The 24,371-nt window shown below is 30.2% G+C and overlaps 1 protein-coding gene across 1 annotated transcript in view; it reads left to right on the top strand.

Annotated features, from left to right (window-relative positions):
* The window catches only part of LOC113376889 (plexin-B), a 114,155-nt gene that overhangs the window by 79,632 nt on the left and 10,152 nt on the right, over nt 1–24,371 (top strand).

Below are 24,371 nucleotides of genomic sequence, written 5' to 3'. Positions count from 1 at the left end.
GACTTCTCTTCAGTAGGAACTTTCGATTTTTACTATTTTTTAAAAATTCGAATATATAAAAAAATTAAGGCAGTAATTATTTTGTGAATAAAAAACAATTTAACCTGTCCTTAATTCAAACGATAGCGACTTATTCTAAATTAATAATATGTATACATATTTTTCCTCGGATTATTTCGTTGAGTAAAATCATGGGTATGGTCAAGTTCCAATTTTTTGAAACCCTCCACTTCATCACCTTCTAGAATTAAAACTTTATGACTATTTTTAAATTTATTTTTTTCTATATATTTTTTCAAAGCAATAATTACTTATGAGTAACAGAAAATATAGTGAAAATATTGTTTGCCTTTTATAATATTAATAATATATATACATATTTTTCCTCGGATTATTTCGAGGGGTAAAATCATGGGTATGGTCAAGTTCCAATTTTTTGAGACCCTCCACTTCATCACCTTCTAGAATTAAAACTTCATGACTATTTTTAAATTTAATTTTGTCTATATATTTTTTAAACAATAATTATTTATGAGTAACCAAATATATAGTGAAAATATTGTTTGCCTCTTATTATGGTCTTTCAAGAATTGTCTAAAATTCATGCCTCTTGGCTAGAATACCCCCTTAATTTTACATGTTTGCTATGTATTAATGTCAATAAAAACGAGTGGACCGAAATGTTGGCAAATAAACATATTTATGATATGCCGAATCAAAAGCTTATTAATGCACAAATATTTATTAATTAACATTTTTGTTATGCTACCCCACGGATCCTACAATCAATCCTTAATTATATTACTATCCATATCACGGTTTGATGCTCTTGATGCAATTCGATGATACTATGCTAATAAACGGTTCCATGCACTTATTGCATTTGTATGCGAATGTACAAGTGAAGTTAATTATTGAAATTATAATCACATATTAATTACAATCATTTTTACTAAACTAAACGTATGAATAAAATGTAAAATGTAGTTAATGATATGGTTTTCGTTAAAACAATGGTGTTCATTATTGTGATATTTATTATTGCTTTTTGCTACTCTATTTAGAATAATTGCCCAAATGAAGCATTGGCCGCGCTTGAATCGTTTGATATAAATTGTGTTTAATACTGTCAGAACCAATAATTACAATTTATCACGTACTTCGATGAGTGTTCTTTAATATGCAGTTCATTTATTCTAGTTATTTGTATGCAGGTATATATATATATATATATATATATATATATGTATATATATATATATATATATATAAATACGCGGGTGTTTTTGTGTTAATATACTTATTTAATTAGAGGTACATATATACACCTAAGTCTGTTTTTACACGGTGATTGGTTCCAGAAGAAGCCGTGTAAAAAAAAAACGTGTAAAAAAAGACATTGATCTTATACAAAAATGGGTGATTTGTTCCTAATCTTAAAATTAGTGAAAAACAAGAATTTTTAAGAACAAGAATTCATGTTTATTTTATTGAATCAAATATAATAAAAAAAATCAAAGTAAAAATTGTTTGTACGCGCTAAAGGGGAATTCACTTAAATCTTTAAGCTAGTGTTCGCAAACTATCGATACTATCGATGGTTTCAGACTTTTTTCTTTCATAAATAATTTTTTGTGATATGAACATACTTCGCAAAAATTAAATTTGACAAAAAAATTCAAGTACATAAAATTTTAAATCGTGCTAAATGGAATAAAATCGTGTAAAAAAATTAAAAATATTCAATTTTCAAACCGTGTTATATCAAAACCGTGTACAAAAAGACCGTGTAAAAACAGACTTAGGTGTACTTTATTTTTACAAACTAAAATACAAGTCTGACGAATTAATATTTAAGATACTTTTTCTTGTATCTATTAAAGTGTTTGTATGAGTCCCCCTTCATTATTTTGCTGGTTTTGATGTATTCTTTTAGGTTATTTGATACTTTTAATCCTAGGTTTGAATTGTAAGCACAACTCTATACTCTTACTCTGTGAGTTTATATTGTTTTCATGAATAATTCTGATTGTGTGCATCACACTTGTAATGGGTAATATAACTCTGGGCGAACATAAATCCAACAGAAGAATTATCTTCCACACACACACACGCACACACACACCCATATATATATATATATATATATATATATATATATATATATATTATTTCATATTTTTTTTATTAATATTGCTTCTAAATTGGGTGTTTTAAACTTTTACTTTCGTGTTTCTAGTTAAAAGTAGTTATTCACAAAATTAGATTTTTAGTAAAATATTCACATAATTTATGTTTATATAAAACATTTTCTCGTATATCAGCTTTGAACTGAACATAAAGTAGGTATTTTTATAGACGTCCAAATGGTCTTAGGCAAATAACTGGCATCGGAATGGTGATTTTAAATTCTAACCGTATCGGTGATTCGGCGACCCCACTTGTTCGCGCCCACCCGCTGTTACAGATTACGCCTGTCAGTGCTATAATCGGGATTCGCTTCAATAGAATATTGCAAAATAAAATATTGTATGTCACGTGTGACACTTGACATGTGTCAAGGATTTCATCAGAGTTCTCCCGGCGACTAATGCTCTCACTTCTGCACAGGTCCATTCTCCATTTAGCAGGAGAGCTGGACAACGGTAGGGGCCATTAGTTCACTTCAATACGTGGATGATAAAATATTTTCTCTATCGCTATCCTCATTTTTAGTTATAGGTAAAGCTTAAGCTTAGGAATAATGTGAAGCAAAATAAACTTTGTTTAATGGGTTGTTACTTCAAATTTCAACTTAAGTTTTAATTATTAGTTTTGTCTTCCTTTATACCTTGAAAACGTTCGACGTATATGAGTTAAATAAACGAGAACATGAGAAAATATCACATTCTATACATTATTTTATAAACAGCATTACATTTCTCAAAATGTAGTATATAACTAATTAACTTTCTAAAATTATTAATAAATGCATCGCTAAGGGCACTTTCCCAGAATGTTTAAAAACAGCTACAATTAAACCGATTTTCAAAACAGGAGATAAACTGGACCCAAACAACTATAGACCTATCACTGTAACCAACGTCCTGTCAAAAGTATATGAAAAAGTCATCAAGAAGAGAATACTACAATTCTTGATAGAAAACGATTCTATAGATAAATACCAATATGGCTTTTTACCTAAATCAAGTACTCAATCTGCCTTAATAGATGCCACTAATTTAATAAATGAACACCTAGAAAACAATAGACACACAGTTGCAATATTTATAGACCTAAAAAAAGCCTTCGACACTGTAGATCACCAAATTCTTTTTCAACAACTTAGAAATATGAGACTTGAGGGTACGATGCACAATATAATTCAAGACTTCTTATCTGAAAGAGAAGTAAGGACCAAAATTGGAAATTGCTTCAGCTATAAAAAATTGGTCAAATGCGGAGTACCACAGGGAACAGTTCTAGGTCCACTATTATACCTGATTTATATTAACAACCTAAAGGACAAAAATTTAGAAGGTAGATACATAGTGTACGCAGATGACACCATGATCATATACGCCGATAAAGACTTGGAGAAACTAGAAAAAAAAATTAATGACGACTTAAAGAAATATACAACATGGCTGACAGAAAATAAACTCACGATAAATACAGAAAAAACTAATTATATATTTTTCCGACGTAACAAAAATAAAAAAATAGGCAATATAAAATTATTAATCAACGATACTGAAATAAAAGAAATAGAAAAAACTAAATATCTGGGTATGATTATAAACCAGAATCTAGAATGGAGTGACCAAATCGAGAAAATCAAACAAAAAATTGCAGCACTTTCTGGGGCCATAAGAAGAATACGACATCTTGGAATTAAGAACAAAGAACTAATATTAAAATCACATATAATTCCGATTATGACGTACGGCATCACGATTTGGAGTCAAACTACAAATAAAAATATAAAGACATTACAAAGAATGATGAATAAAGCGATAAAATCTACTTACAATTATCCCTACCTCACTCCGACCAAAGAACTCCTACAAAAGACTAAGAACATACCACTACACAAAACAATAGAAATAGAAAAATGCATACTAATATTCAAAATAAAAAATAACAAAATCAAAACCTGCACCACAATAGAGACAAACCAAGATATACATGACCATCAAACAAGACAAAACCGAAACTTCCACATGAAACATGCTAAATCGAGTAAAGGACTTGCTAGTCCTCTGAGAAGTGCAAGCAGCCTTTACAATAAACTACCGGACGAACTAAAGACAATGACAGACCTAAACAGTTTCAAAATTAAATTGAAAAATTATGTAAGAGACAAATGAAACAAATGAGTTACAATCCCTATTTTAAATACTATACTACTTCTGATTTATAAAATTACATTTAAGTATAAGTATGTATGTATGTACGCAAGCGCTTCTGTGTGTGTATATATGTGTATATAATAGTAATAAGTAAAAATATATGTCTTAATGTTTAAGTCTGTTACATAAAATTTAGATTTTATTTTTGTTATAATTGCTGTGATCTCTCATACCAGAACAATTGTCTGACTGAGATACAGTATGTATGAATTATATCAAATAAATAAATAAATAAATAAAAAAAAAAAAAAAAAAAACTGTGGTGCCCAACCACACCACCATTTTTTGTCTTTTTAATCGAAGTAAAGTATTGTTCTCAAGTTAAAATATTCTCAAAATATTCTATATATCTTGAAATATGAGAATAAAACATTCGTTTTTTTATTGAACTCTAAATAACCAAATTTTAAAGATTGCGAATGACGTGAATGCTTGTCAAAACACAAAATTCTGTTACTTCTCAATGACGAGTATACTCGTCAATCACAGTTTACTGGTTAATACTTCAGTATAAAATCCAATGTGAAAAATTATCACGTAGTTAATGAATATTAAATTACATTTATTGTACACAATTTTGTTATTTTAATCTTGACTAATAAATATTGCAGCTGAATTACTATCAGTACTTCATCCTTTTCCACTGAAATAATTTTCGATATGGTATTTAACAAAATATCTTCGATACGTACAATGTTTACCTCACATACCAGAGATGCATATCAGAATCCCTACGCGAAAATGGCAATTCATAACTACCACATTTTTTTATTTTTTAACCTTTTCGCCGCGAGAGTATTTTCTGCAGAAGTGTCGCTGCTATACGGAACAGCGTGCCCATTAGTGGTGCAACGGACATATTTTAAGATATTTCTGTCATTATCAATGAAAATGTGTTGAAAAAAATTGTTGAACGCTTCTAATAAACTAAATATTAATTAACATTAACGTTTAACCCATAGTGATAAATCTTAGAGCAAAGACCGACGCAAAACATGTCCTCTATGGACGACATAGACAGCATATTATGTAGGTGTAGTCCTTGGACGATACTCGTATGCACAGGTAGTGACCATGAACGATAAAAATGCTTGTAGAAAGCATTACATTATTTCATCTTAGCAACTTTCTCTTCAATAGCGCTTTTTAATCAAAAATCATTATGAATTTCTCACAAAGTTTGTATTTTAAAGTCTCCAGCTCTTCGTCTTATTGCGCTATACAGTTTTCGCAGTTCTCGCCTCATAAATTGTCAATGCGATTAAACGCGTTCCAGTCTCGCTGGTATCCCATCAGAGTTTTTCACCCGGGCTATTATTCAGCTCCGACGGACATCAATTTCTGTTCGGCAGCGTTATGTGTTATAATACAACACGTGTTTTGTTTACAACAAGATTATCTGTTATTACAGCCTGTCAAATCATCTGAACCTGTTTCTAAACGACATCGTCACATTGATCAAATTATGCAAAGCCCCTGATAAATTATAAGTGTTTGTGTCTATTAAAACTTCTAATCGTGTCATTAAATTATTTTTACTTCACTTCAAATATTTATTTGGCCAATGAATAATGTATGAGTTCATAAATTTGGGTTCATTATCTGTCGGTGATAATTCACATATACCAAACTGCCGGTTTTAAGTTTGGTTTTAATATAGGAATCGTTTAAGTTATTATATGTTGGATTTTACAAGCTGTAATGTATATTTTTGTAAATTACTTACTGATATGCTAATCATTATAATAAAGATTAATAATATACGATTTTTACACGCGTGTTGTGGTTATATCACATTTCAGATATATTTGGATTTTATTTTAGCTGAACATCTGATAAATATATTATAATTTATTTATTTTTCTTCTGAATGCTTTTGTTTATGCATTTTAAATTTGAAATACGTGTGGTCTGCTTTACAATCGACTTTTTTGTCATATGAAATATCTCTACAATATCGAGGAAGAGAAAAGAACTTTGTTTAATATTCATTTTGTTTTTTGTATGATACTTATACCATTTATATGAAAATGATACCCTGTGCACAGTGTATTATGAAATGCTTTATTTGCTTTGATATGCATGTGACGTTGTTACCTCCGGTTTTGTTCCGCTCGGTTTCATGTATCCGGTTTTTTATCAAAATTATGAAGGCAAACCGTGAAAAATTCACCAGTTTTACCTTATTGAATAATCATAATCTCCAAACGTAAAATGACTCGCTGTCGTATACAAAGTTGAAACTTGTTAATGTCATGTTTTAGCTCTGTTTTATTTGAATTTTTCAACACATTTATTTTGATATGTGAAACTAAGCTTGTTATTTATCAAATAGGGTAGGGCAGGGCACAAAGATCCAATTTGACTTTTAGCAATTATATTGTGAAAAGCAAACCAATTATATCACAACAAATAACACATATGAAACAACCAACTATCTTAATATGTTCAGTAAAAAACATCATTGTAGAAATGTGTTTTTTGCTGTTTTTCAAAATTTTGTCACCTGGTCCTTTTTACTTCATAGATGGGGTAAAATGGGACGGCCAGGGGCAAACAGGTTCAATGTCTTATTTTTAATTTTGATTTCAACCAATTATTCATTATTTATATATGACTAATCAAAATTATTCAACCAATGCAAAATATAAGTTCATGAATACATTTTTTACAGAGATAACGTGCATAACCATGATCTGATATTTTATCTTAAATATTTATTAGTAGAGTTGGAATAACTCTTTATTTAATTAATATCTTTTAAAATTGCTTTTTTAACTTGATTTACTTTTTTATTTACTATTTTTTATTGTTTACACCTCTGCAAGGGTAAAGGCTCAGCCACTTGCAAGCTTTTATAGAGGTTATATAAAAAAACTGTTGAATCTAACTTAAAAATAACAATATATCTTATAAAACAATTGAAAAAAAAGTACTCAAAAATTATATTCAGGTTTTGTAAACTAAACAACAGTGCTCACAGTCAAAAAAACTAACAGCGAAAGAAAATACTTTAGAGATTTTCAAACATTGCCGATTGTCTCCCGATAGCTGACTATACATCTTCCCTCTACTTTGAAATATTGTTGTTACAAAATTCTTTACTTCACTTGTTTTGGAAGTCCGCGGTGCACGTTTTTACCCGCGGACCTTTAATCCCCGGTCTACTCTATTACATATGAATCAAAGCATTGGATTGATAAGGTTGATAGTTGTTGCACTGGAATTGAGGGACCGATTCTGCCGCAATGTTATGATAAGGTCATGTTATGAAGAATTTTCCATAGTAATATAGACAAAAGTTATGCGGTTGGTGTTCAGTCAGGCGAATTTCTCAGGTTTTCTCATACAAAACATAACCTAAAAGCCGCACAAATGTCAAAAAAACGATGTTAGATAAGTGTGTGTTTCTGATTCCTCTTAGGTAACATACGAGTGACGTTGCAGTTTATGCTTAAAACGCCGGAATGAACAGCAAATACATGATATTTTGACAGCATTCAGTATGATTCATTCGCATAATGTATGGAGGTCGGAGCGTAACATAGCTATGCCGTAACATTTCTCTGTTATGCGCAGAATCGGTCCATAAATTAAGTTATTCGATTGCGTCGCGCACTATGTTTTAATCGCTATTATAGCATATTCCGATTGTTATTGGTATAGCAAACTATCGGTTCATTTTTGATAAAAGATACTTGATTGAATTTATTTATCTCTGAACAGTAAAATTGTGCGACGGGACGAGGTCGTTAGATAGTCATCGAACCCGAACGCCACATACGTGATCGGTATGGCTTAAAACCGAGTCCCGATAACGATAACGCAGCGATACACACGCAGTGCTAGTGAAACGGGCAAAACATCCCGCATTAGTATGGGCTCCGGGGAATATTTAAAGTTTTTTGGACACGGTGAAGTAATAAAGGGATGGTGATGTGAATGTGAGTATTACTATTACATCACATTAAGCCGCCGTTGAGAGACAATCTCTCTGCATATTATGAATAACGGATTCTAGTTACGGATTTGTGTTTTGTTGATGCTATATTGCAATAATGTTATCGTAGTATTGGATTTATATTTCAAAAATATATTTTGGGTAGGGCGGGTACAAAGGTCCAATATCACTGGCAGCCAGGGGGGAAAAAGTTACATCATTTTATTTTTAATTTAAAACAGGTTTTATACTCCATAAAACACAAATTGGGCCAAAAATATGTTGTTAAAAGATAGATTGAAAGTGTGTAAGAAGTTCGTGATCCACCGAGATGCTGCTGAACTCTATTAAGCACTTGCACTTTATTTATATTGTCGAAGGACCAGATATATTTAGATAGTAGCTATATCAGACCGATTAAAAGATAATAATAAATGTTTAATTATTGTATATTTGAATGAAATATTAAGACTCATAGATGATATGTTAGATGTTATTGCTTTGAATGTTGATTTAAGACTGATGTTAGCTAGATGATATTTGAGTTTATACTAAATTATAAATATTCTACAATTTTATATATTTTTCTGATTGGTTCATTTTGTGGAATTAAGCGACATTCCATTACAATTTTGGATCCAATCAGTGGCTATCATATTCATCAACCAATCAGGTATTGGTCGGTGATTGCATGATACGTAGTATTAAACTGGGTACAGGTGTGATCCGAGTTTCTTAGAAGTATAGATTAATTGCAGGATGATATATTTAGGGACCTGATGCGTGACAATAAGAGAGATTATTTAAGGGATGAGTGTTTATTATTGCTATCCTGTATGAAGATAATAAAATATAATAATTAGGCCAGGGTTGGGAGTGTGGCGTTAACACAAATAGTTACATTATTTAATCAGCACGATGCTGTTTAACTATTAGGTTAACAAATCATAATCTAAATATGTTTTTTTTAAACATAATAAACAAAAAGATATCAACTCTTAGACTCATTGTTAGTTGAAACACAATTATTACAAATAAAGTGAATATAACTTCTATTTGAAATACATATTTTATGCGCACATGCTTTATAGAGATCGTTCTGGATATAACCTTCATGTGGTAATTATTAATTTAATTTACGTATTTTATGTAAAATTGTTTTATAACTTATTTTTATTTTTTTTACTAGTTTCTTATTGTTTATTCCTTGCTACCCAAAGGTTTGGGTGGTTCTTTTTACCCCAACCACATGAGCTATTCTAGACATATAGAAATAAAACTGTTGAATCTAACTTAAAAATAATAGTACAACATATAAAACAAGTAAATGAAGTATAACTAAAAATCTATTTAGGTATCGTAAACTATGAACAACCTCGTTCAAAAATTAAAAGACATAACAGTACTTTTTAAAAAAATACTTTCGTTACAGTAACAATGACAATGTGGTCTTTTATCTCTTGGTAGTGAAATCGCCCGATTTAAGGCGATGATTAGTTACACATTCTTTTCTCTCTACTTTCAAATATTGTTGCTAAAAATTGATAATTTCACTAGTTTTTGAGGATTGGTGGTGAACCTGTTCACCCACGGACCTTTAAGCCCTGCTCTGCTTTATATAAACAAAAACTTATCGAAAGAATTCTAGTTCCGGTCCATTTTAAATTGTTATTAGTAATTGTTATAACTTTACGTTGATTTTTATATTCATGTCTTTGGAAATATAAGTGCTTGAAGTTCCTAGGACATCTAGACATCAGGAGGCAGTTCAACTAGTCTCTTCCTAATAATGTGAAACACGTCATGTATTGAAGAAGAATTAAAACAACTGTTGTAATGAAGGACATATTCGAAGTCAAACGTGTGTGACAGCCCTCTGACGCATTGGCAGCGCTCTTTCTTGTACTTAATAAACACTTACCGAAAGAATGCTGGTTTCGGTCTATTTTAAATTGTTTATTAGTAATTGTTATAACTTTAATATTATTTAAAGAATGACGTTTATTTTTATATTCATATTTTTGGAAATATAAGTGCTTAAGAAGTTTCCAGGACTTTTTATCGTGCCTTTTCATCTCACACAGTTCAACTAGTCTCTTCTTAATAATGTGAAGCACCTAATGTATTGGAGAAGAATTAAAACAACTGTTGTAATGAAGGGCATTTTCGAAGTCAAACGTGTGTGACAGCCCTCTGACGCAATGGCAGCGCTCTTTCTTGTAGTTAACTAAATACTTACCGAAAGAATGCTGGTTTCGGTCTATTTTAAATTGTTTATTAGTAATTGTTATAACTTTAATATTATTTAAAGAATGACGTTTAGTTTTATATTTATATTTTTGGAAATAGTGCTTAAGAAGTTACTAGGACTTTTCATGCCCTATTATCTAGAAATCTAGAGGCAGTTTAACTACAATCTACTTAATAATGTGAAGCACGTCATGTATTGAAGAAGAATTAAAACAACTGTTGTAATGACGGACTTTTTCGAAGTCAAACGTGTGTGACAGCCCTCTGACGCAATGGCAGCGCTCTTTCTTGTAGTTTGTGTGAATTCTTTATCGCTGAATCTCGCACATCGTGCCAGACACATGCTACCATGCAACGACATGCAACCCCTCCGTGTGAGGGAGCCCGACTCGGCGTACTGTGCACGCCCTCGCGCATTCTTAATCGAATGACTGCGCGCCTCCGGGGCTCATTGTCACCCGACGCAAAGTCGCTCATCTTCCCAACATCTCTGACCCAGCGCTTCTTTAACCTGACGGTTGCTAAATTACTGAGAAAGATTAGATGTTAATGGTTTCTCAGACGAGAACACTCGTAATGGCGTCGCCTAGCAATTATTACGTGTGCAGAAATTAGACACGGGCGGTCTTAAGCAATCAAGTGCCAATCAGCACGCTTTGAGATAATAAAAATTCGAGAAAGTTTAGTTGCATTTCTTGATATTTAAATGCATTTGTTGGAACAAATTAGGTTTTTTGTACAAGTTTTATTTTATAAACATACTTGACATATGTAATGCTGTTTTTTTTTGTCATTACAACTGATAGCATATGAACTCATAATTATTTTTGTTTGTTATTAAATGCTCTAAAGGACTTAAATTATATACATATTGTAATATTTCATACTTTTTCATACATTCAATAAATTTCAAAAGTGTTACAAGTAATAGTAATTAATGTGTTTTTCATGCTTCAAGTATGATCTGAATGATGTGTAATTTTTATTGTATTTTTTATTGAGAGTTCAAAGGATTACTAATATTTAATATTATTTCAAGTGTGGTATTTGATTTGAATGACAGTTTCATTGTATGAAGACTTAGGGGCCATAGCAAGGCTATGTTACGTAGCGCTTCTCATACAAAATGGTAATAAAAACTCTCAAAATGCTAACTGTAAGTGTTTTCTATGCTGTTTATAATGCGCTGCATTTCACATATAAAATTCAACTTTACTCATACGTGACATCAGAAAGATGAAGTTATGATAAGATTCTTTTTTGAGGTTTGTGCGTTTTCTAGATTAGGTTTTCTATCTAAAACGCCTGATTGCACAGCAACCACATGGCATTTTGACAGTATTTAGTATCTTTTTTTATGAGAAGCGCTACGCAACCTAGTCTTGCCTTAACATTGGTCTATTTTACCAAGCAGAATCGGCCCTTAAGTAAGAAATATATTATATTTCAGCCTTTGCGAAAGACTTTATTCTTAATCTTTGTATTAAAATATTATGTATCGAAGAATATATTTTTATCGACTTAAATATATTTCTTTTTTTCTAAATTAATGTTCCAATTGTTGTTTTACAGATTTATCGAATCGATTTGCGAAACATTTTGATCTTAAAAAATAATCGATTTTTGCAAAAGGTAGCATATAACAACCCACTGAGAATCCAAACTAAAGCAATCAAACAGTTGGTGTCGATATGCTTTCAGTCTTTGTTTCCAGAAACCATAAAAATAAACAAGGCAAACGCTTTGTTTCTTTCGCGAAACGCCGGCAGTTTTACAATCGGGGATTCGAATAATAAAATTGATGGAAAAAAGTTTGGGATTAATCGCAGCCAGAGACAGTCGTCACTCCCCACAAAGCTCCCGATGCCGACAATGAATTCGCATAGAAATTGTGCGTATATCGCTCACTCCTCCCCAGCCGCACTAGACGGCATTGCATCGACAATATCGGTTTTATGCAAATCTGGACGTCTAATAGCGAATGTACTAATGGTGATCCTCCACCCCGACCAGCTTGCTAATTCTTTTTGTTCACTCTCTGTCGCCTAAAGTTATTCTCACGTACTTTTATATATATAATATACAACTCAACTTGCGACGAATATTAAAGAAATATTTTGCATAAACATAATACTTTCAAAGTCCATTAAAAAATAATATACTGCTCAGTTATTTTTACTTTTTGCTCAGAAGTATCCTGTATTATATATTTCTTTTATATTGTTATATATGCGTGGGTGTAAATACGCAAGCAAAATGTTATTAATTTTGCACTTACAATTGTTACACTTATGGTCAAGTTATGTATGCAATATTTGTACAAAAAATACTAGCATTCTATATGAAATTTTCAAAGTATATTCATAAGCATTATTTGAAATTTCAAAATAAGTAACTATTACAGAATTATGTTATTATTTTAATAGTAGTGTAATAAAAAAAGTTTTCTATATAAAATTCTTTGCGTTTATCAATACAATGGTTTACAATATGTGTATCCAATATATTTGTGCATTTTATTACACTTTTTTTTAATAATTATCTGTAAGTAGATTGAGTACGATATATCTGCAATAATAGTTATACTATTTAATAATTTGTATAATTTAAAGTTTAGACTAATTCTCTGTATAATTTTCTGGAATTTAAAACTTTGTGTTTCGGTTTGTAAATATTTTTATATCTTTTGCATAATATTTTTTTTGTTGCATTTGTTTTTACATACGAGATCACATATTACAAAAAATAACATATATACAAATTGTTTTCATAAACCATGCGCGACTTGATGCCCAATACCCGTAATAATAGTTACTCTAATCGTTATATTAAAATTATCATATAAATATATGCAGGATAATTAATAACTACTAAATAAGTAGGTTTTCCTGTAAGTTGTATCGTTATACACCATATTTTAGTTTACTATGGATCAGTTCATGAGTACTCAAGTAGTTCAAGTTACTTACACGAGTATGGCATTTGACCTGATAATTACCGTTTTGACTTAGTTATAAAGAGCTTTGGTACTTATACACGACATTTGATAGAAAACGTTTTATACTGTAGACTGTGTACAGTTCAGACTTCTCTTTTCCAGTAAGGCATCATTATAAAGCATCGATTCTAACAAACATGGGCAACGGTTGAGTGATATGGTCTGCAATTTGCAATTATGGAGAAATTTAATAATACACATAGCTTTAAATATATATATATATATATATATATATATATATATATATATATATATTAGTGATGTGCCAAGTCGAATCAAGTGATTCGAATCATTCGAATCAAGCCTTTAACGACTTGATTCGAATCAGATTTTACTTGATTCGAATCAACTCGTATCAAGCCGCGAAAAATTTTCTGTGATGTGTGAACACAAATTTTCATAAATATAAAAAAAATGTTTTAATTTAATTCAATATTATAATAATATAAATAATAATAATAATAAATATAAAAAATAATAATAATAAATATAAAAAATAAATCTTGAATTAAATCATGCGAGTCACCCGCCTTTAATACGCTTAAATGTATCACCCGACTCCAATTTATATGACTTTAACCGCATTCAAGTCGTTATGAATTGATTCGAGTTCCTATGACTCAAACCGACTTATCCCGACTTCAAGTCGTTATGAATTGATTCGAGTTCCTATGACTCAAACCGACTTATCCCGACTTCAAGTCGTTATGAATTGATTCGAGTTCCTATGACTCAAACCGACTTATCCCGACTTCAAGTCGTTATGAATTGATTCGAGTTCCTATGACTCAAACCGACTTATCCCGACTTCAAGTCGGTATGAATTTATCCGAGTTCATATGACTCAAACTGAATCATACCGACTTGAGTTCGAAACATGTGTCCGTGTTTAGCGTATCGACTTATGGAGATGCAGTGCGTATGGGTCTTGAGTGTTTGTTTATTTTTGACTAAGCGCTGAGAGCAAATTTGTTCATGAAATATCAAAAACTCATTTAGATAATAAATACGCGATTTAGATTTTAATTATTATCAAAATAAACTACACAACGAGTTTTATACACATACAAAATTATTATATTTTAATTGTGCCAGTAATGGCAAATTCACACAAATGAAATAATATCAATCTTTACAGTAGTGGATTGAATTTTAAGTCATTCGTAAGACGTTAGATTCAGCTCCCTGTTTAGATTAGATCTAAACAATCAATAATATACACATGCATTCGTTCAACGTAAGATTAAGAATATTGTTTTATATGCTTTAGTGATAGAGAAGTGTTTGGTTATATTTTACTGTAAATTCACTTGAAAGATTAGTTATATTTGTAGCTAGTTTATTATTATATATATAGTATAAATGTATTCATCTCTGCACTTTTTGGAATTAATTGCTTACTAAATTAATTATTTCACTTATAAAATTATTAAAATAATATTATTTCTTCTCTTAAATTATAATTGTTCATATATGAACTTGATTCGAATTGATTCGAATCATGATTCGAATCAGGTTTTTTTCTGATTCGAATCACTCGAATCAGGAAATTTTCGAGTCGGCACATCACTAATATATATATATATATAAGTATCTATTAGGTTGGAAACTAAGTAAGTTCATGGTACTAAATAACTATATTCTAAAATGCATTGTCCATTTTGATCACTGACTTTTTGTCATCTTTCAAGCAGCATTGTTATCCCACTTTTATAAAATTTCTGGTTTTTATTAACATCCCATCCAAGCTTCTATGATTTAGCATTTCAGGCCGCTGTTTTCAACTGCATTGATAATTTTGTTAGTTATTTAATGCAGACATCAGAATTGATCGTTCGGTTTATGAGAACAGTTCAAAATAGACAATTCCTTCCTACAACTGGACGACCAGAGCGTTTTTCAACTTTGAGTGAAAAAAGTCACCAGAACGAAATTTGGAAAACCAAATTTAATACTGCCGTTTTTTAAGACTTCTTCATAAACGGTTCAAAAGTAAAATAAGACAATTTTTTTATTTGATTTTCTATCTTTCAATGAACACTACAAACAATTTCTATCTAACAATGAAAACTACGCAATAAATAAAAAACCTTTTAACTGATGGACATCTAAACTGCCTACTATCCATTAACAAAAGGCATATCACACTTTGGACTACATCAGCATACCTACAAATTTAATTGAAACCATCCAAGCTGAAAGCCGCACTTAGTTTCCAACCTAATATAAATATGTAATTTTTATAAAGTATTTATATAGATATAATTTTTAATTTTAATCAAATAATAGTGTTTTTGTTATATAATATGGCAATATAAAATAATCTATGCTAAAGTTATCCGCGTGTGTGAAATGCTTTATAAGATATTCGGAGTTACCCAAACCTACTCTTCCTCATAACCTCATAACGTCTCTTTGACACGCCACAAGACGCATTTTACTTTTTCAAGAAACTTCCGCCACTAGACGCTTTTTCATGTTATCATCGCTCGCAAATTGACTGATTCAGTATAAAGTAATTTGCATATTTAATTACTTGCACTCGATCGTCAACGATACTACTAAATGAAGTGCTAGGAGAATAATTAATCAACGGTATCATTTTAAGATATTTTATAAGAAATAGATGCAATAAAGTAAATACAGAATATTGTTTATAACAAAACCTATTGTTGCCTATATGTGCCTATTATGAAGACATTCAGTTTTGTTATTTTAATATATGGCAATTTAGAAGGCTGGTTTCTTCTAATGGTGGCTATTTAGAATGCAGCCCTTTTCTTTTATGATGTGATCATTAGATATGTACTTCTAAATCACGTTACAATCAGAAGTATCTACATATCGAATACTTGCATAACAAAGAGAAAGGTCAGCCATTGGGTTGTTTTCTAATAAAGCTAAAAGGTAAGGAAATACGTCTCGTAATTGCTTATAGGATACCGAGAATAATAGGATAATGAATATAATTTAATTTGGATAATGGAAAAATAGTAACTTAGTATTTTACTTAATAATTTGGGACCACATTTATTGTAAACTATCAAATTTACAGTTTTATTCTTTTATTATTTACGATTTTTTTTATATATATCAAAGCGCAATTACAACACAAATATGTAAAATAAAATACTACATTACTATAAATATATGTCTCCAAAAGCACTTAGAAGTTAGTGAGGTATTTCTCAAACCCGAGTACGTGGTAGCTTTTTTCTATTCGTAAGAATTCTACCCAAGCTTTCAAATGCATATATCAGATTATTATCTTTACTATGGAATTATAAAGTCATATGAGAGTCATTCACTTTTATTTTTTTTAAATTAACAATTTTCTACCGAACGCATTATAATATTTAACGAAATATTTGTGCTTTAAATTATAAATGTCGTCTCTAGTTTGTCTGGAAAAGAACTGCATTTTTTTTCTTTTTTTTTATTTCAGAATCAAATCGTATTCTATGAGTTACAAAGCTAAACTATATAAATATATATAAATAAGAATAGTTCATACAAATAAAATTAAACTAATAAACAATATAATGCGGCTGGGGAAAAATTAGAATAATAATAATTATGTCAAAATAATAGAATAGAGCGGGGCACAAAGGTCCAATTTGACTTTCAGTAATTATCATGTCTAAACCAAATAAACTATTGAACTATGTTCAGTACAATTCTCCGTTAATTCCTAATTATAGAAATATATTTTTTAGCTATTTTTTCAAAATTTGTCTCCTGTTCTGTTTACCTAGTCTATGGGTAGAAAGGGACAGTCATCGGGCAAACAGATACAATGTCTTATTTTTAGTTTTAAAAGAATTTTTTGAAATCATAGCTAAATCATTTAACCAATACAAAATAGAAATTTTATGGGGACATTTTTACAGAGATTATACCGTATATAACCTTGGTCTAGTATTTTGTCAGAAATATTCGTCAGCAGAGCTGGAATAAAAATTTGGTAAAATGTCCTTTTTTAATTTTATTTACTATTTTTTTATTATTTACAATTTTACCAGGGTAAAGGTTCAGTTGGTCCTCTCTACCCCGCATACATGTAAGCTTTTATGGTGGTTGTATATAAAAAAACTGTTGGATATAACTTAGAAATAACAATATAGCTTATAAAACAGTTATAACTTATATTTCAAAATTATATTAAGGTCTCATGAACTAAACAACAGTGCTCACAACTCCAAAAACTAACAACGAAAGATATTACTATCTATCTCCCGTTAGCGACGTTGGAAGTATCAAAGTGATAGCTGGTTATGCATTATTTGCCATCTACTTTCAAATGTTGTTGTTAAAAAAAAATCTAATTTTACTTGTTTGTGAGATATTGATGGTGGACTTTTTTAGCCGCGGACATTCAAGCTCCGCTCTACCCTAAATATATTATATAATCCTGTGAAACTGCTCCAGTGAACAAGAACTGCATAATATTTGTATAAGACTTATTACATTTTAAATTATATTTTATATTGCAGAAGTTTTAAATAAATCACGTATCTAATTAAATTGCTCTCCTTTAAAGTTATTAAAATTATGGTGTGCTGCTTTATTTTCTTTTCTACTCATATATTTGTAGTGAGTATTTCATTAAACGTGCTCAAACTTTTCAAGAGTATTTTTTAGATGTCGAATATAATAAATATAATATATGTATATATGTATGTATGTATACTTATTTGGTACGTTTTAAAATTAAAAAAGTCTTGAACTCATCTTTATGCGTACGCGTATTTCCGAGCGCCCCTCGGGTTTAAAATTTTTGCTGATATTAACGTACGCAGAATACGAAATCTGATGACGTGCTAATGTATGAAACTGCAGTGTGAGGTATCTTTGCGTATCTCCGCTTGATTGAAATTCCTGACACGGAAACAATATATTTTAGAATTTTATAAAAGCATTTTTAATAAGAAATATCGAGCATAATGCATTATTACGCCGTCTAATAAGGTTTTTTCAAATAATGGTACAAGGAAAAGTAATTCAGCGACAATGCATTACACTGTCTAATAAGTTTTTGCCATTTAGGTACAAGTAGAAGCAATTCAAAGAAAAAGCTTTTTTATGAATGCAAATCATAATTTGATAATTTGGAAGGACTAGGTGCATTAACATAATAAAATATTAATGAACCATATTACTTTTAATGGGGCAATATATAAAATTACAACTGCATTAATGAAGTAATATACCAAAAAGTAATGCACCATGTCGATTACTTTGGCTTAATAACAGACATTAGCGAATATCTTTCTTTATGTACAAAAAAGTACGGCACGTGGCAAACAATGATAATTTTACTATCGTCAGCTGATTAACGAATGTTAAATATTTTACACAAATTAGTATTAGCATTATAATTAATTTTTAATAATTAATTTTGTTTAATTAATATTTATTCTAACATTTGACGATGCAACCCTCACTACACCTTTTTTAAAAAGAAGCTAATTTAGTCACATACGAGGATCATTAAAGGTTTTTGCACATGAAATAAAATTGTTTATAAATTAAGATTTTATTTATATATCCTGACAAAAGCTACAAAATCTATCCCGCAACTAGAACCGTGGTTTCCAACCTGTGGGGCGCGTTTTCAGGGAGAGCCTTTTACAGGAGCTGTTCCCAAAATCCTTTTATCGTAGATAAACAAAATAATCGAAATGACATTAAAATGAACAAAAAAAAATATTATTGTTTACTCATGTTTTTATTGAAGATCTGCATATTAATTTGTAGTCTGATAATATCAATTCAGTATTTATAAAATGAAATTATTGAATAAAATAAGAGGAGCGCAATTTTTTTTTATTAGAACAGAACAAATGGAAAACTACAATTTACTTACAACAATTGCATGAACGCTCTTGATTTGGGCGGGAATTCTTTTGCAAATTTTAAGTAATAAAACCTAGTAGAAAATTAGTAATGCGTATTCATATTAATTTTCCAATGTTAATTAAAATTTGAGTATCATTTTATTTTTTTCTGATTTCTGATTTAACTAATTTATTAATAAATAGAGAAATTTACCAATTTATTAATAAAATTGATATAAATAAAATCAATTAATCAAATCTATCAAATTTATAGATATATAGCATTTTATAATAATATTTAATAGAAATTCTGATGAGGAATTATAATAATGGATGTGTAACTTCATGCTAATTTCTATGTTGATGATCTGTACTATTCATCCATTGAATTTTCTATATATTTTAAAATTCAGAAAATTGTTTTACTAAAAATATTTTTTTTCATTTTATTTAAATAGACATTCAGAATGCATAGCCTTCTATGTGATGATGTATCTAATAATTTAACAAAATCCTATTTCATGCGGTTTATTACCCCTTTGAGGAATTAATTAATAAGAAAATGATTTTAGGTGGCAGGCGTTATTTAAAAACTTTCCGCAAAATCTTATACTGTTCTAGTGGCGCATGATAAACTCGTTGAAAGCATTTTCCACGTATTTATCTTGCCAGCATAATCGTTCTATAATAAATAAATTAGTATCGACAGGGAGTACTTTTTTGTTGTTAAATTATAAAACTTTAGAACTCATCTTTATATGACAGGGAGCAGTTTTAAAAACAGCAATAGATTTACTCTTGCAAAAATGCAAATGAATTGATTAACTTCATATTTTAGTATGAATGTATTCCCTTAGTGATATAAATAAGTAATTTAATTTAAAAACTAACGTAAAAGCTAGAGCAGAGTTTGTTATATTCATTTTGTATTTTTGTAATGCAAAGTACACAAATTATATCCTACATGATAATAATGTTTTACATTCAGTATTTTCTGATGTTTGATCTAACAATAACATCCATTGAATATTAGATTTTCCTGTCTCCATTGTGCATTTGCAATTTGTAATAACATGAGAAACGCTCGGAATTCTTTTCAGCGTATTCAAGATAAATAAAAATATCAGTATTTTTATTTCAAATTAATGATGCTGCATCCAATAAATAGTCAGGTAGTTCAGTTTATAATATCTCAATAAAGAAAATGTATGTAATGCTACGCATTATGATCAATGTGTAATGTTTCAGTATGCATAATGAGGACTTGTGCAACGTTGACGATGTCCTTGTAGTGCGGGAGGCCGCGGGCCCTGGTTGTGCTCTTTACCATTTCGCGTATCTGTAGAAAGTACGCGGTTTACATTTAATGATAGTGCATAGTAGATTAAATGTCTACTTAACTATGACTTAACGTTCACCAGCGGCACGAACATTTTTCAATATATCGCTAAGCTGGCTGACTGACTGAATCGTTTTGTTCGCCGTGCGTTATGCAACGGAGAAAATGCATTTTTCAAGCATAAGATATTTCATTTGTTTCCTTATATGTACCTCGTGTCATATCCAAGTATCATCGATGCATGATGTGCTAGCAATAAATCATGGGTGTACTGTTATTAAGCAAAACGACTGAACTTAATAGGTACAAAATGACGTTTTCATAAGATGGAGATATTTATATCATTTTCTTCTAAAATAATGACTATAATATAGGTAAGACGGGGTATAAAAGTCCAATTTGACTTTGAACAGCTATTGTGAATACCAAACCAATTATATCACAACAACACATATCAAACAACTATCTGACTGTGTTCAGTAAAACCCCTAGCTAATTCATCATTGTTGAAATGTTTTTTCAAAACAAGAACATGTCACCTGCTCTTTTCTACCTCCGTAGGCGGAGAAATATCTTATTTTTAATTTTATAGAGATTTTACGAAATAATAACTACATTACTCAACGAATGCAAAATATAAGTTTAAAGGGTACATTTTTTTTACGGAAAAACACTGTATATAACCTTGATTTGGTATTTTGTCAGAAATATTTGTCAACAGAGTTGGGGTAACTATTTATTTAATTTATCTCTCATGAAGTTGATTTTTTTTTTAACTTAATTCACTTTTTTATATTCTATTTGTTATTGTTCACACCTGTGCCAGAGTAAAGGTTCAGTTGGTCTTTTTTACCCCACCCACGAGTTGGCTTATAGAGGTTGTATAAAAAAATGTTGAATTTAACTTAAAAATTATAAATCGAGTAAACTAAACAATAGTGCTTACAACAAAAAAAAACTTATAACGAAAGAAAATACTTTTGTTATGTATTTTCAAACATTGCCGTTTATTTCCTGATAGCGACTTTGCTTGATTTGGAGCGACGGCTGATTACTCATCTTTTTACCATTACTTTCAAATATTGTTGTTAATAAATTCTTTACTTTGCTTATACCATACTAAAATTAATCAAAGTTGATATATATTGGTGATGGGGAGCCATGGAGGGCTTTGGATTGTTTCAAAATAGTATTGCCATGATTAGACAAATGAGCCAGCCGTGGCGTAACCGGTAAGAAAGGTGGGCCAGCACAAACTTCTGGTCCCGGGTTCGATCCCAAATCTCAGCTAAGCTCGATATCAAGCAGTATGATATCAAATTTTTACTTGTGGTTATAGATCTCACATATCTCGAGTAAAGTAACCGATAAGGAATGTAGGTTGGAAAACACAGCTCAAAGAATACATAGTTAGAAAAATGACGTCTGCTTTTCTGACTATTTTGATGTCTCAAAGAGTTGATTATAAATTTGTCTCGGCTCCCCGCTCTTCTAATAAATACATCAGTTCTTGCGTTATCATTTTCTTTATGAATCATCTACTTTTATATTGCGCTGGCTAGTCAATAGTAATCATAATGCAAGAAATGGGTGCGCGATTCCATTATAAAATCGTAACGGATCGTGTTATAATGGGCATAGGACGCTGCGGGCACGGGCTGCAGTAGTGTTGCGCACATTCCGCGAGATTAGCCGGCCACTTTGTCCTCGATTCTCGTCTTGTCTTGTCTTGTTATTTCTCCGTTCACTGACTCAAATGTACATTTCAGAGATAACTACTGATATAATAACACCGGCGATGTTAATCAATGCACGATGTCATATAGGTAGCAATTTTCGAATACCTTATTTATTATTTATATAAGGGTCAAGAATGAATTGCAGACTGAATTTAATTCTGTATTAGTTATTGATGACAAATTAATCATTTGCCTTTTTATGCAGAATCGCAAAAAATATATAATTAATCTTGGAATCATTTATCAAACTAGGAGGCGACAGTCACTAGCCGCTGCCAACGCCTATACCCTCAGTATATGTATATATATATATATATATATATATATATATATATATATATATTAATTTGGAAATATGAACAAACAACACTCTTTTTTGCTAATTTACTCGATATACATTACAGTATATCGAGCGAAATGTAATGGATAACACATAATGCTAATAAATTATAAGACACTGATGATGAGACAAACCTAGTCTCGAAACGTTTGTGAAAATTATTATTTAATAAATTAGTGCAAAAAAGAGTGTTGTTTGTTCATATTTCCAAATTAATATCTATTATCCACTCAAAATACATTTGTTATATATATATATATATATATATATATATGTATTTGAAATCAGTAATTCGCGTTATTTTCATGTTTGAGGTGTTATTTATGACTATGTATAGGATAGAAATGTTATTTATAGTTACGAATCAAAACTTCAAATGAATAAAATTAGTAAAAATCAATTACAATAACCGAAAAATGATCAAAGTTTGGCCAAAGCTCTAAGCTGTACTTCAAAGCTCAAGTATTAATACCATCACCCGATATCTGATGAGAGTGTGCTGATAGATCAGAAATAGAAAATAAAATCAAATGATACTCAAATTTTAATCAAAATTGAAAAATTAATATAAATGCGCTTTACAAAATTTCTTACTATGTTTTGTTACTTACAATTTATAAAATAGTTTGCGCAGAAATTAAGAGCCTTCATACAATTTAATTTAATAATAAAATAATAATAATTTAAATTCAATAATAAAAATTAATCACAATAACCGAAAACTCTAGGATGTTTTACCAAAACTCTAGGACGTACTTCAAAGCTCATATTTTTCAAACTACACGGGATTATTTTTTTTCTAATGATTAGTATCAATAATATCACTCCGTTTGGGCTTGACGTTGATTTCTGGGACACTCTGTATATGAAATAAAACAAAAATTTATTCATCAAATCTAAGATGAGTTGAAACGAATTTACCCAACATGAATACAGAAATTAATTTAAAAGTTGATTTAGTATTCTGAACATTGGTCAGAAAATGTGAGTTTTTCATACAAATTTTAAGTTGCGTTAATTGTATCACGCTTAGCTCTGACAAGTGTCATGGGTGTATTCAGGAGGGATCGAATATGAAATTTCGGCTACACGTTCCTTGCGTCCCCCTGTGATCAAATTGTGTAATGGATGGCGGAAATAAGTATTATACGCCTCCAAGCCCATATATGAAGCACATCTGTGCTGCATATATTTGATCATGGATTTAACAACTAATGGCGGATTAGGCGAATTCATTCTGAAATGGCAGTGAGCAATTTGCAGTGTAAACATTCAACTTTTTTGTTATGGGTAATAGAACTTTTCGCTCAATTACTTGGGGTGTTGCAACCCAAAAATTATGCGAACGCAATGCATTGAATACTGTTATACAACAAATCCGACTCTATCTATACTTCTGTATATTTATATATATAATATCTAGTTCATTAATTTTGTCTAAATTAATGAAATTCTACATTCTAAATTTTACTCTATTAAATATTTTAAACGACATTATTCGCACCGGAATTTAATACGAGTGAATTATATTTGTTCT

This window comes from Ctenocephalides felis, unplaced genomic scaffold, assembly GCF_003426905.1.
Source record: "Ctenocephalides felis isolate EL2017-DRISC unplaced genomic scaffold, ASM342690v1 CF-g0.4_SCAFFOLD_01886, whole genome shotgun sequence".
Lineage (NCBI taxonomy): Eukaryota > Metazoa > Arthropoda > Insecta > Siphonaptera > Pulicidae > Ctenocephalides > Ctenocephalides felis.
This window is presented reverse-complemented; position numbering and strand designations above follow the sequence as displayed.